This window comes from Belonocnema kinseyi, chromosome 10 (assembly GCF_010883055.1).
Source record: "Belonocnema kinseyi isolate 2016_QV_RU_SX_M_011 chromosome 10, B_treatae_v1, whole genome shotgun sequence".
Lineage (NCBI taxonomy): Eukaryota > Metazoa > Arthropoda > Insecta > Hymenoptera > Cynipidae > Belonocnema > Belonocnema kinseyi.
In genome coordinates, this window is record NC_046666.1 from 94046448 (window position 1) to 94060767 (window position 14320).

The window sequence follows — 14320 nt, forward strand, 5'->3', positions numbered from 1 at the left end:
ATGGTGAAAGGCGAATCTGCAAGAAAGGTAACTTTCCGCTTTTGTATGCAACAAATAGTACTTTTCTGGTGTGGGGTAAAAACACAGTAAAGGCCCGTTTATTGCAGGACCTGTTTATCGCAGGACTCGTCCATTGCCAGATTCGGGACCTGTTTATCGCGTGATACCTTACCCCCTCTCTTTGCTTTCACATCTCTCGGCAAACCAATAGCTGAAGAGGCGGGACTGGGTTGATTTTAAATTGAAGATAGTGGTATCAGAACGCGGATATCTCTAGCATGCGCAGTGCGCTGGGGGCGGCACCTATTTCAGTAGCCAATGGGAAGTTGACGGGAAATTTTAAATGTGGAAATGTGCTCTTTATTATTTTTCAGGAGAATGAAATAAGGAAAATAAAATGATGTTGCTTGACCAAAGAAAAATATTTTATATAACCGATATGCAAGAGTACTTTTTATTAATCATAAGTATTTAAGGATAATTTGAATTTTGTAAATGCGACATGGCGAGAAGATTGTTTTTTTGTTTTAGCAGACAACACACCACATATTTTAGCGGTATAATTATCTGTCAGAGATTTGTTTCGTGATTAATAGCAAAATTTAATGTATTAATTATTATTTATAATAGTGTTCAGCCGCGAAAAATAAATTTGAATTTTAATTCTGCTGAAAAATAATAAAGTGCTTCTATCAGCATTTAAAAGTTACCGCCAATTTCTCATTGGCTACTCGCTAGTGAGCGGACCAATCAGCTGTTCTCATTTAAAGGCGCCTGCCTTCCATCTAAGTGGTGGGAGCCAGTGAAATTTCTCCTTATTCTGCGATAAACGGGACCCATTCATTTCAGAAGCCTTGCAATAAATGGGTATTTACTGCACTACATTTTCATGCTGTGAAATAAAAAAATGCAATTCTCTTGTTGTTGAATGTATTTGCAGTCGCGTATGTTCTAAAATCTGCAAAAGGGAGAACGAAATATATCAAAATTAAAAAATGAGTTTCTTCTGATTTGAATGCCTTAAATTATTGATAAAAAACTTTTTTGGTAGGACAGAAGTTGATTGTATTTCTGCTTGCATTTCTTAAGATAGGTCTAATACAGATACAACTAAATTAAGTATCATATATAAGCCGAGGAAAGCGTCAGGGCTATGCTGATAACCTTAACTCAATTGTAATAAGAAATACAGATGCATCGTTTGCCATTTGCACGGTAGCATATCATTTACTCTGTAAACTCATATTTAACTGCTAAAAAACTATATCATTTCTACCTTCGACATTATTAGTAATTTAATATCTGAAATAAATCTTTTTTTTTTCGTGGAACTGAAAAATGTTATCAGATTTAACATCGCGTATAATATCCAAAGGAAAATGCAGCTGTCAAAAAAATAGTTTGTTTGCAACTGTCATATAAAAAGAATACATAAAAAATATATACAGGGTTCGATTGAAAAGTAATGAGCCTTATTTTTTTAAAGCAGTTTTATTAAATCTTGGCTTATACAACTAATATTCTTCAAAATAGGACCCTTGAGCGTCAATACACCGCTGGTAGCGGTCCTTCCACTGCAGGAAACATTTTTTAAACTCATCCGCCGGAATCGCGTTCAATTCGGCTGTCACAGTTTTGTGGATCGCCTCGATGGAGTCGAAACGCCTCCCCTTCAGCTTTCTTTTCAGGCGCGGGAACAAGAAGAAGTCCGGAGGGGACAGGTCTGGGCTGTAGGGAGGGTGGATAAGCACCGGAACCCTCATCTTGGGCAATGCAGAGGTGCAGAGGAAGGCGGTGTGCGCCGGCACATTGTCGTGATGAAGGGTACAATTTTTGACGAGGTCGGGCCGAACCCGGGCGACGCGGTTTTTCCGCCGAAGGAGCACTTCTTTGTAAAATGCCGCGTTTACAGTGCTTCCTGGAGGTACAAACTTCTTGTGGACAATGCCTCGAGAGTCGAAAAAGATGATCAGCATGGTTTTGACCTTGGATTTCGACATGCGCGCCTTCTTGGGTCGTAGCGACTGGCTCGTGTGCCACTCCGCACTCTCTCTCTTTCCCTCAGGATCGTACTCAAAGCACCAGGTTTCATCTCCTGTGATACAATTGTCTAAAGTATTATCCTGTTCGTCACTTTCCAATACTTCACGACTCTTTTCCACACGCAATTGCTTTTGTTCATCAGTCAAAACCTTTGGAACCAATTTGGCACACACTTTGCGCATTTCAAGTTTTCCGGTCACGATTTCCCGCACATTGTAATAAGTTAAATTTAACTCTTCACTGATCTCACGTAGACTAGCACGACGGTCAATGTTCAAAAATTCACGAACCCGGTTCAGATCTTCGTCTGTTTGCGTCGTCGAAGGCCTTCCAGATCGCTGTTCGTCTTCGACGTCCTCCCGGTCTTCCTTGAACGGCTTGTGCCACCGTTTTACCTGGGCACTGGACAGAGATTGGTCCCCGTAAGCCTCCTTGAGTAGCCCAATGGTTTCGGTACTCGTTTTGTTTAGCTTTACGCAAAATTTGATCGAGTAACGTTGCTCCAACGATCGCTGCATTTTCGCCACTGCAAAATCCTAACACACTTTTAAAACAGCTTTCACGCGCGGAGCGATGTTGACTGCACCGCTGTTGCCAGCGAACTGAGACCGGTTTCTAGTGGAAGGGGAAGGTCCACCAATCATTTCCCCCCACCAGCCGATTCGGTTGATCGCTTGGCAGACGCTCCGCGCGGGAAGGCTCATTACTTTTCAATCAAACCCTGTATAATATAAGGGGTCTTTAAAAATAGTATATTGACCTTGACTGTCAGGGTCACTATCAGGGATAATCACCTTTTTCACTCATTGTGCTAGTCATTCTTTTTTCAGACTATCTATTGTTTCCAGATTATCTATTGTTTCTTTTTAATACTAAGAGATGGCAGCAACATCAGTTTTTAAAGTTTTAACACACTGTAATCATGGTTATGGGGGGAATTGATCATTTTGCGCTTACTAAACGGACGTTCAAAATATCACTGCTTTCGTACGTATAAAAAATGTACGCTCAGGAGGTGAACAGGTCTGTCAAAGTATCATTCTCTGTGATTAGAACGATGGAAAAAGTATTAGCCGTGGAAGGGGGTGGGGGTCGAAAGTTCTTGAAAAATGTATCAATTTTTTTGTGAATGGCTTTTAATAATAAATATATGAAACGAGTTCAATGCAATCTTCATCGCCAAATCCAACAGTAACCTTGTTAATCCAGGGAAATTATAACTTTTTTCCAGAAAAAAGAAGTAACTTTGATTTTCTTCATAATCATATTTTTGAAGGCATTCAAAATGAATTTCAAAAAGGTTCCTCCTGGACTGACTTACGTTATACATCCTTAGCCTCGAAAAACATCCCCCAGGTGGGTGGTATATCTGGTTTTTGTCTGTTATACAATGTGAAAGTTTGCACCAGGGAACCAAAATGAATAGGAGTGAAAATATTTAAAATAGAATTGGCAACAAACAAGGTTCTATACACATCCAAGAGTAGGGGATGTATAAGCCTATGACGCGAAATATATACGCGCGCTTTATTTTCGGCCCATAAATTATGGACGGGTAGTTTTTCGACAAAAATGCGTAGAAGAAATTTGTAAGCAGAACATTTATTTTCAGGAACAACACATTTATGATTAAGAAATTATTAGAATTGTCCGAAATTTGACAGCAAAGTTTTTCGACCGTCCATAAACACGATAACTCTCGAAAAAATGAAAGGATCAAATGGATAAAAAAATAATTAAAAACAAAAAATTCCATTTTGTGGTCAAAATACCATATATATGATACGAAAAAAGATAAATTAACAAAAAAATTTTATTCCAAAAAAGATCCACAATTTCGTTACGAATCACTTCTTTATAGGACGCGTAATTTTTTTTCGTGAAAAATATTAATGAAAATAAAAAAATAAATAAAAAATGTGTGGAAAAACGATCTAAAAGAGATCTTTTTGATAAAGTTTTATTCAAGCATTCCAAATACAAAGAAGAAATATTCAAGCGCGAGGCAACCCATTATCGAGTGCGAAGCGCAAGATTCAACAGACTGAATATATTTCTTTGATTCCTTTTCTAAGTTATTATAGTTAAATTCCTTAAAATGCATTTAAAATAACGTTAATTACGGTTTACGGACACAAATTCTTTATTATGTTTCCTTCTCGTTATAACCTTTGAACAAGTGATAAAATCTAGGGGTACAAAAATTGGGAACAACTTTCACCGGACACTAATGAATTCCAACCGTATTCAATACAATACCTACGATTCCCAAAAATTCTATTTCTAGATATTTAAGCACATATATAGTATGATTTCATTTCGGACTTAAGAAATTACGTAAGTATAATCAATTTAAAAAAATTAATTTTACCATTTTCTGAAATACATCTTTTGATTGTAATTTCTAATATTTGACCGTTGCGAAGAAAAGGATCTAACTCGCGGTAGCGTCATTCGTAATATTTTTTATGATGAAAGAGCAAATAAAAAACAATTGATTGGTGTAAAAAGCTACAATCCTATAGTTCCTATAGTTGAAAGTTGGTCGCAGCTTCCTATGGAGTGATAGAAAAGTGTCACAGGCACGTTCGAGGGATCTCTTCACGTTATTGGATGTGAACATCCCTACACTGAAAATTTTTTGGGCGATCTGCTCGCCCACGTAGTAGAGCTGGAACACCAAATGCGTCGCGCGCTGCTCACCTGCAACTTGGTACACATCCTCTCTCATATTGGGCACGCTCTGTTCCCACATTGGAATAGCTGTAATCCCAACAGTATTGGTACAGTAACGCTCCCTTTAGGCGGGAGTACAGAATCCCCACGACGAGTTTCGCGCGGAGTTATACCGTTATAGTTTAAACTCTTGGGGCAATTTAATTCTCTTTTATGGCACTGTTGCGTTCTCAACACATGGGATAGGATCTGCTCGCACGTTTGGTACTATAGCTTACTTAAAAGTGGCCTGGCCGCTACACCAACCGTCGTGGTGGCACTGCGTTGCCACTAAGTAGACAGCTGCTTGCCCAAATTTTTTTCACTTTAGCGAATAAGTTACAGGGATCGTGCCGAATTCGAGTGGAGCTCATTTACGGTTTTTAACATTTATTTAATCTTTAAACATTGTAATTATTTAAACAATTTTCATAAATAGCTTTTAATTTATTTGTTTAAATTATTATGTTACGTTGTAAATTTACCAGAATTATTAATTATTTAAACAATTTTAATTTAAAAATTAGAGTTTGCCCTTTTTTCTACGAGTCAGTTTGTCCACGAAGTCAACTAACTCATTCTATGTTGCTTTGCAAATTTACAAGATCTAATATTTATTTAAACAAATTCGATCGAAAAATTGAAAGTCACTTTTTTTCTACGAGTCATTTTGTTTACGGAGTCAACTAAGAAAGTCTATCCGATGACTCTTTTCTATATTGCTTTGCAAATTTACAAGAAATAATAATTATTTAAACAATTTCGATCAAAAAATTAAAATTGACTTTTTTTCTACGAGTCAATTTGTTCACGGAGTCAACTAACTCTTTTCTATGTTACTTTGCAAATTTACAAGAACTAATAATTATTTACACAATTTCGATCAAAAAATTAACAGTGACTTCTTTTATACGAGTCAATTTGTTCACGAAGTCAACTAAGAATGTCTATTCGATGACTCTTTTCTAGGTTGCTTTGTAAATTTACAAGAACTAATGATTATTTAAAAAATTTTAATTAAAAAATTAAGAGTTTACCCTTTTTTCTACAAATAAATTTGTTTACGGAGTCAAATAACAATGTCTATCCGATGACTCTTTTCTATATTTCTTTGTAAATTTAAAAGTGCTATTCATTATTTAAACAGTTTTAATTTCAAAAATTTAAAGTTTGTCCTTGTTCTACAAGTAAATTTGTTTACGGAGTCAACCAAGAATGTCTATCCAATCACTGTTTTCTATTTTGCTTCGAAAATTTAAAAAAACTATTAATTATTTTTAAAATTTTGATGAAAAAATTAAGAGTTTGTCCTTTTTTCTACGAGTCAATTTATTCACGGAGCCAACTAACCTTTTTCTATGTTACTTTGCAAATTTACAAGAAATATTAATTTCTTAAACAATTTTAATTAGAAAATTTAAATTTTGGCCTTTATCATATGAATAAATTTGTTTTCGAAGTCAACTAAGAATGTCTATCTGATTACTTTTTTCTATGTTGCTTTGTAAATTTACAAAAACCATTAATTATTTAAACAATTTTAATTTGAAAGTTACGAGTTTGCCCTTTTTTCTATAAGTAAATTTGTTTACGGAGGTAACCAAGAATGTCTCTGCGATGATTGTTTTCTATTTTGCTTTGTAAATTTACAAGATATATTAGTTATTTAAACAACTTTAATTAGAAAATTAGGAGTTTTCCCTTTTTTCTACAAGTCAATTCGTTTACGGAGTCAACTAAGGAAGTCTATCCGATGATTCTTTTCTATGTTGCTTTGTAAAGTTACAAGAATTATTAATTATTGAAAGAATTTCAATTGAAATATCAAGAGTTTCGGTTTTTTTCTACGAGTAGCCTCCATTTTTTAACATAATTAACTAAGAATATCTTTCCGATGATTTTTTTCTCTGATGCTTTCAAAATGTATAATTATTAATTATTAAAAAAATGTTTATCAACATAATTATAGCTTGGCTATTTTTCAAGGAAGCGGCATAATTTGTTTACGAAATGAACAAAGAATGTCTTGAGATGGTGATTTTCCACGTTACTTTATAAATTTATAAAAATTATTAATCATTTAAACAATTTTCATAAACACATTGAGAGTTGGGTTTTATTCAATTAATAAACATAATTTATTTACGAAGTTAACTAAGATTGTCTCTGCGATGTATCTTTTCTAAGTTATTTGTTAAATTTACCAGAAATATTAATTATTTAAAAAACTTTCATACAAAATTTAGAATTTGGATATTTTCCAACGAATAGGGTCAGTTTTTTTTAATACGGTGGGCCTAAAATCACTGTACGAATTTCAGTACAGTTTAGTTACAATGCGGCTACATACGAGTTTATTCCGCATTAGGTTCCTTTCTTCGCAGACGGTCCCATATTCTTTAAAACTGGCTAGTAAACCTGTTTTTGAATTTAAAAATACCCATATTCATTTTTGTTCTCCGATGCACCCTTTCGTATATACATAATAGCTGGAAACCAGCACTACTACCCGTCTAGGGGTTTTTTCGAGGCTAGGACTATTTGCTTAAGCGAGCCGATAGGGAACTTTTTTACATACTTTTTTAATGCCTTTAGGGATATGCGAGGAGATATGATTATCAAAAAAATTATTTTTTTTTCTCAAAATGAACGTTTTTCGAGCTAATTTTCCCGGACTTTATTTTCTCTGTAGCTTCACCGTTCGCAAGATACATGACAGGCAAACCATCTCTTACTGCAAAGTTAATAATTTGATAATTCTAAAATTTTATTTTTTATTGTTAGTTTGAAATAAAATCTAAAAAAAGTTTTTCGTGCAGTTTGCAAGAGACAAGTTGACGGTTTAGGCTTATTCAAGGCAAAAAATGGTACTCGAATTATGTTGAATTCATTAGCATTTCGTCGAATTCTCTGACATTACAGAAATTGACTTTGAAATTCCCTAGCATTTTCTCAAATTATCTTCTCATAAATTAACTTGGCTTCTGTTCAATTTACTATTATGCACTTTGAATTCGCTTTCAAAGAAATTCCACTGGATTCAACAGAATTCGAGAACAATAATTCTCCTTGAATAAACCAAAACTCTAAAATGGTTAACTTCTATCGACACTAACCGTAACTAAAACTATATTATATCATATTGAGAAATCAATACATAAATTGTCTGTAAAATATGTCGTAGCCGTTTTAACTGGTGCGCACTGTATCAGCATAAAATGCAAAAGTCACTTGTAGCTGTTATTTACAATACCACTATCATTGGACTTGCCTACACTGGTAAAAATTTTCGAAAATTAAAGAAACATTTTACACGTAAAAGTAACTGAGTTTTCCAAATGTTTGTTACCGAATGCGGGATTACGTTAAAATTTTCGCAAATTTACCAATTTTACGTAAAGTTACGAAGTTTAGGAGCAAATTACGAAAATACTTCGTGAAATTACAAAAATACCCTTCGGAAGTAAGTCGCCGTTTTTGCCTAAGTCACAATACAAGCAAAGAATGGGGCACGTGCGTTTTAAAGTTTTTTCTACATATTAATTCCCTTTGCAAGTAACTTTTGAGTGCAAAATCTCTGATTGTCTCATCTTTAGTGACTAGCGTGTCAGGAATTCGTTCGCACCTGGCATCGTGATCATTCAAGTGAACATTGATCGTTTCTGTGACAAAATAAGGAACGAGTAAATAGGAACTGACAAGGGACCTTTCTTGACCAGATATGCAACGCAACTGATTTGAGTAACGGTAACGTAAAATACCAAGAGTAATACATTTTCTTCGGTTAATGAAAATTTTAATGCATAAACAATTCGATTTGATTTACAATCAAAACTTTTTTTCTACAAAACTTTTTTTTTCGCGTTGTGTGTTCGAAAATAATCGACACGTCTTTTTTTTGTTTCCGTGTAATACTCGAATATCTCGAGATGATTTTTTTAAATTTGGTGATCGGGAAAAATCATGGTTTTTCAGTTGCAATATTGTAAAAGAAGTTTTGAATAAAAAAAAAACTATTCTTGTTCTGAAAATACGCATTCATCCTCAAGCTTTACAAAGTAATATAACATACCTCCTGTTGTTTTTTTTTCACAACAATATAGTGCATTTTTATAAACAATTTTATTTATTTTGAACTTGGAACATTTTTTCCGTTTTTTCACCTTAACATTTTTTTTCAAGATTCTCGAATATGCGTAAAAAATTCTTAACATTAGGAGTTTTCATTTTTCCATTCTCCAATTTTTCCTGCATGTTTAAGAATCGTGAACAAAAAATTTCAGGTAAAAAACGGGAAAAAATGTTCCAAGAGATTGTTGGTTCTCGCGCTTCGCGCTCGATTCATATTCGTGCAGAACTTTCAGAATTAAAGATCAAGGAATCTACAACTATAATTTGGCGATTGTGAAATTTCTTTTGTTAAAGCTCTTTCGGCTTTAGCGAACACATTCTCATCACGTATCTCGTGCTTCGCACTCGGCTTTGCACAAAATGTCAAATTTTCTACATTATGCTCAACAATTTTATATCAAATATAATACATGTTTTGTTTACCTCTGCCTTGGATTGGGTATTAAGATTTTGCAAAGTAAAGTACAAATTGCAAGAAAAACTACTGATCCTACAAAAAAGTAATTCGTGAAAAATTTGCAATCTTTTTTAGGTTTTGTTTTCCACAAAATGTAGTTATTGCTTTTTCATTAGTTTTTTTGAAATAAAAATGTAAAAATTTGGTTTTTCTGTTAGCAAAATTTAAAAAGTTGTTTAGGCAATCTTGCAGGACCTTGGAAAAAGTAACGTTTTTTTTCTTCTCTTGACATTTTCCCATGCCACACTTTTTTTTGGTTGCAAATGTTCATTATCGTTTGATTTTTTGGATTTTGAAAATGCTATAACTTTCGTATTTTTCATTTTATCAATAAAAGTAATGGGAATAAATTATTCGTATTTTGGTCTACTGTAAATAACTATTTTTTCTGACTCAGGGGGTCTCAAAACGTCGACATTTAATGGAATCTGCGAAAGTCATTTTTCACATAAAACCAATACCTTCTCATTCGGATGAGAATATAATACAGTAAACTTCCACCTATGTCACCCGCCGTAAAATGTATACGCCCAAGAAGGTCCCCCTCTGGAGGGGCCAACCTCTACCACGCCCATTGTAATCAAATTGTAAGCAAATTTTCCAACTGCGCATGTGCCAAAAAGCGCGGAGCTATTTTGAATCAATAAAGATATACTATCAATAGTATAGTACTGCACTATATAGTATAGTACTGCAGCATGACCTCACGGTCATGGACGAATGGGTGTAAGTGTCAGGACGGATAGCACAGTTGTTGACTACTTTTCATATACGTATAATATCTTTGACATAGGAATGCAAACAACTTTTTTGAATAAAATAATCTAAAATTACAAGTAAGTTATAAAGGTCTGGATTTTTTAATGTATCATACTACGATGGGTGGAAATGTCAGCCGCCACGCAGGTTACATGATTTTTAGTACCTACATGGCTCTGCACTGTAACTGCATACGACTTGTTGAAGGAAATTTTCTAAACGCAACGGTAAGTTATAATGACCTGAATAGTAATATTTCTCAAGTGGAAAATTAGTTTCTCATTCATGTTCAATTCTTTTGTCGATTAGAGATCTTTCAGTGTCACGAAATCAAATATCTACAATTTGAGGTTAGTGTCTTAGATCGGGTACTCTCATTTCAAATTTCGGACAGTTGATTGTATTGCGGAACACTGAAAGGTCAGAAATCGACAAAAGAATGGTATATGACTGAGAAAATACATTCTACACCATTTTACTATTATGACATTTAACAGTTACTTGTACGTTTCGAATATTTTCTCGAAAAGGTTATCTGCACTCCCAAGAAGTCATACTAAAATACTCAGTTCAAAATTCCCGCTCGTCGGGCCTCTTTTTTTAATTGCTCAGCCCCTCTCGCGAGCGTGAATGTATAGCCCGCATAGGGGCCGTAGTGAGAGGTGAAGAAACGGCTCACGGGGAAATAAGTGCGTATAGGGACAGGGGAACTAGGCGTGCAGGGACTTTTTTCTTCTCATGACTTTTTCTCATGTCACGCTTTTTTTAGCTGCAAATGTTCATTTTCGTTTGGTTTTTTGGATTTTGGAAATGCTCCTTTCTTTTCATACCCTTATAAAGTGTGCCAAAAGGGAATCGAATTTAATAATTCCTTCAAATTTTACCGTGCTTACAGACTACAACGACGACAGACACCGACGTAAAAAATATTTTTTTTCTGGCTTAGGGGGTTTCAAAACGTCGACATTTAATGGAATCTGCGAAAGTCATTTTTCACATGAAACCAATACCTTCTCATTAGGATGAGAATGTAAAAACAACAGGAGGTATGTTATACTATTTTGCAAAGCTTGTGGGGACCCATATGTATTAAAATTATAATTAACTGAAAAAAAAAATTTATTTCCCTTGGAATTTTACGTTACCGTTACTGAAAATTACGAAAAAATTTCGAATTTTTATGAAACATGTAACTGGAAGATGATGCCGTTAGTGCTACTAAAAACTACAAACCGTTTCGTAATTTTACGAAGCATGTAACTGCAAAAAATTTCCACTAAAAGTTTCGTAAAAGTTCCGAAAGAAATTTTTAACAGGCTATACTCCTATGGATAAAAATCTATTCTGTTTTGTAACAGCAAGGGGGGGGGCACGATTTTCGCTTTTATATTAGAGGCGCGAGTCAGTTTTGTGAAGAACGGTGAGTCTTGAAACATTGGCGCTACCGCTGCGGCGCCCGGTCTGCCCATTGTCTGTTATTATTTTTCATATAAAAACTTGTGAAATGTCATAACTCTATCGTCTTATTTAATCAAAATGGGTGGATCTGTAGCTCCGAAATGTAAATCAGGGTATGACTCAGTCCGCTCAAGTGGAGTAAAAAAAGTTTTTTTTCTGCATTCCAAAAAATGCGGTTTAAAGTTGACAACAAGTAATTAAGCGTGACAAAATGGATTTTATTATTAAACCTGGACATTTAGGGTGTAAAGATCACTTTTTAAAGGATCAGATCAGTTGGAAAAAGGGAAGTTTTTGCTCCCGATGAAACGGTTATGGCGGTAAGAGTTACGATTTATTTATACTGATGTCCTTTAACCTAAAATAATCAAGTGGCTCTGGCTATTTCATGACAACATTTATTTTCAAATTTTCATATATTCTTCTTGTTACTGCACTTATAGATTATTATGATAGTTTGTAAAATTATAGGTTTAATAATTTTTGAAATTTAAAAAATATTTCAAGACTCTTACTATCTACAAAAAAAATTTGTTCGAAGGCTGCTAAAAAAACTCGTAGTTTAATAAAGCCCAATTTTTTGACAAAGGATTCTTAAATGTCTAATAAAAAATTCAGCCTACGAACAATTATCAGGGCAGTTTGGAAATTCAGATGACAAATTCCCTAGTTTTAATTTAAGTTTCTTTTAACATTATTACTGCAAGAAAATAATTATTATACAATTAAAATATAGTTCAATACTTGCACTTATTAATAAATTAATGTAATTGTGCATAAATTTCGAAATTCTGCGATAATTAAAAACTCTTATTAATGCCACTTTTACATTTTTCTTAAAGATAGTAAGGGTCTTCAAATATTAGAAAAAAAATTTCAACTATAAAAACTATAATTTTACACACTATTAAAATAATATAAAAGTTCGGCAAAAACAAGAATATATAAAAATTTAAAAATCAATGTATACATGAAACCGTCAGAGCCATTCGATTATTTTAGGTTAAAGGACATCTGTGTAAGCAAATCGTAATATTTACTGCCATAACTGTTCCATCAGGAGCTAAAACTTCCTTTTTCCAAATTATCTAATCCTTTAAAAAGTGATCTTCATACACTAAATGTCCAGGTTTAATAATAAAATCCCTTTTATCACTCTTAATTGCTTGTTGCCAACGTTGTACCTTATTGTTTGGAACGGAGAAAAACAATTTTTACTCCGTTTGAACGGGTTTATTTTTATTCAAGCTCAAAGTTTTTAAAATATCTACAAATGTTTAAAATATTACAAAAACTGAGAAAAATACTAAATCCCCCATATTTCTTATCAGCTGTTATTCAAATGTAGGGCGCCGCGCTAATGGCGCCAGTATTTCATCTTCTGCTGTCCTTCAGAAAACTGTCTCAGTGCATTTGCACGGCGAGTCACCCCCCTGGTAACAGCCATGGAAAATAGGTATAAGGAGACGAAACTAATGTAGCCGAAAATGAGAATATTTGTTTTGTTTTTGTTTAAAAGCACAAAATGCAATGTTCCATGATGACACTTTTGGGGCGAAGGGAGGGGGGGGGGGGCTTCCGACAGAAGAATGCTCGACTTTTGTGAAGTAAATACACAAAAAGTTTGTCTCCTTGCGTCTACTCTCCATGCTAACAACTTTCGATTCAAGTTAAATATCAATTTTAACGTACATAGGTTTCACAACTTTTTTTTTAATAATCAGAAATAATTTTAAAATAAAGCACTAATAATCGTTTCTGTATACCTACATTTTTGGAATTACAAAATAAAAAATTTGATTTAAAAAATGTTTCAGTATTTTTGGTAAATTTCCAGCAATATCAGAGTATACAAACATTCATTAGTGCCTTCTTTTTAATTTTTCAAATTCTGAACTCGATATCTAAATTCTTGTGAACGTAAGTTACAAAAAATATGTTTTCGAATAATTATTTTGAGGTTAGTATGGCATGACCTTAAATTAGTATTGCTAAGTTGCGAAATTCACAATTTTAGTCATGCACGGCACAAATACTGTAAAACACACAAATTAATAACCTTGTAACCATTAAAAATGTTTGTTGTGGATCAAAAATTAAGCCACATCTAACTTGTGGGAAATAGAAAGAAATTGAAGCGCAAAACAGGGCTTAGGTGAATTTCAATTAACTGACTCATTCGTAAGTGAGAGAGATACACAATTACAAGAGCGAGCTTTTAAACTTAAAAGTTGTATTTAACACTCGTATTTAAAAAGTATCTTGATCGATCATAATGTAACTTATTTAACTTACAAGTATTTAAGTACCTAACTTGCAAGTTATAAATTGCATTACTCGACCTTGTGGTAATTTGGAACTTTGCAAAGGTTTTATGAGGAGCTTTTATCAAAGCAGAAAGCAAGACAGTCGAATTCAACTCGACTTTCTTAAGTTACTCCAGTGCTGTTATCTAGTTCAAATTGTTTAAACTTGAATGCGTTTAAAATAAAAGTGCTTATAATTTAAAAAGTGCCTGACTCTCGATAGTGCATACATCTAAAAATATTTTGGCGACTTTGTGGTTGAAAACATGTTGCAAGTCGAACTTGAGAGCCTTGCATTGTTTCTGATACAAATCAGCCTTACATGTCTGAAAACTTTATTTTTAAACAGAATGCGTTCCTTTGCGTCATCTTCGATTAAAGAACCAATTAACAAAGCGGAGCTTAACGGTCAAGCTTTATTCGAAACCTTTTTAATAATATTTCCAAAAAA

General features: G+C 33.8%; 1 protein-coding gene across 1 annotated transcript in view; it reads left to right on the forward strand.

Annotated features, from left to right (window-relative positions):
• LOC117181266 (CCR4-NOT transcription complex subunit 3) overlaps window positions 1-14320 on the forward strand; it is a 50195-nt gene that overhangs the window by 31289 nt on the left and 4586 nt on the right. The gene's annotated exons all lie outside the window — the stretch shown is intronic.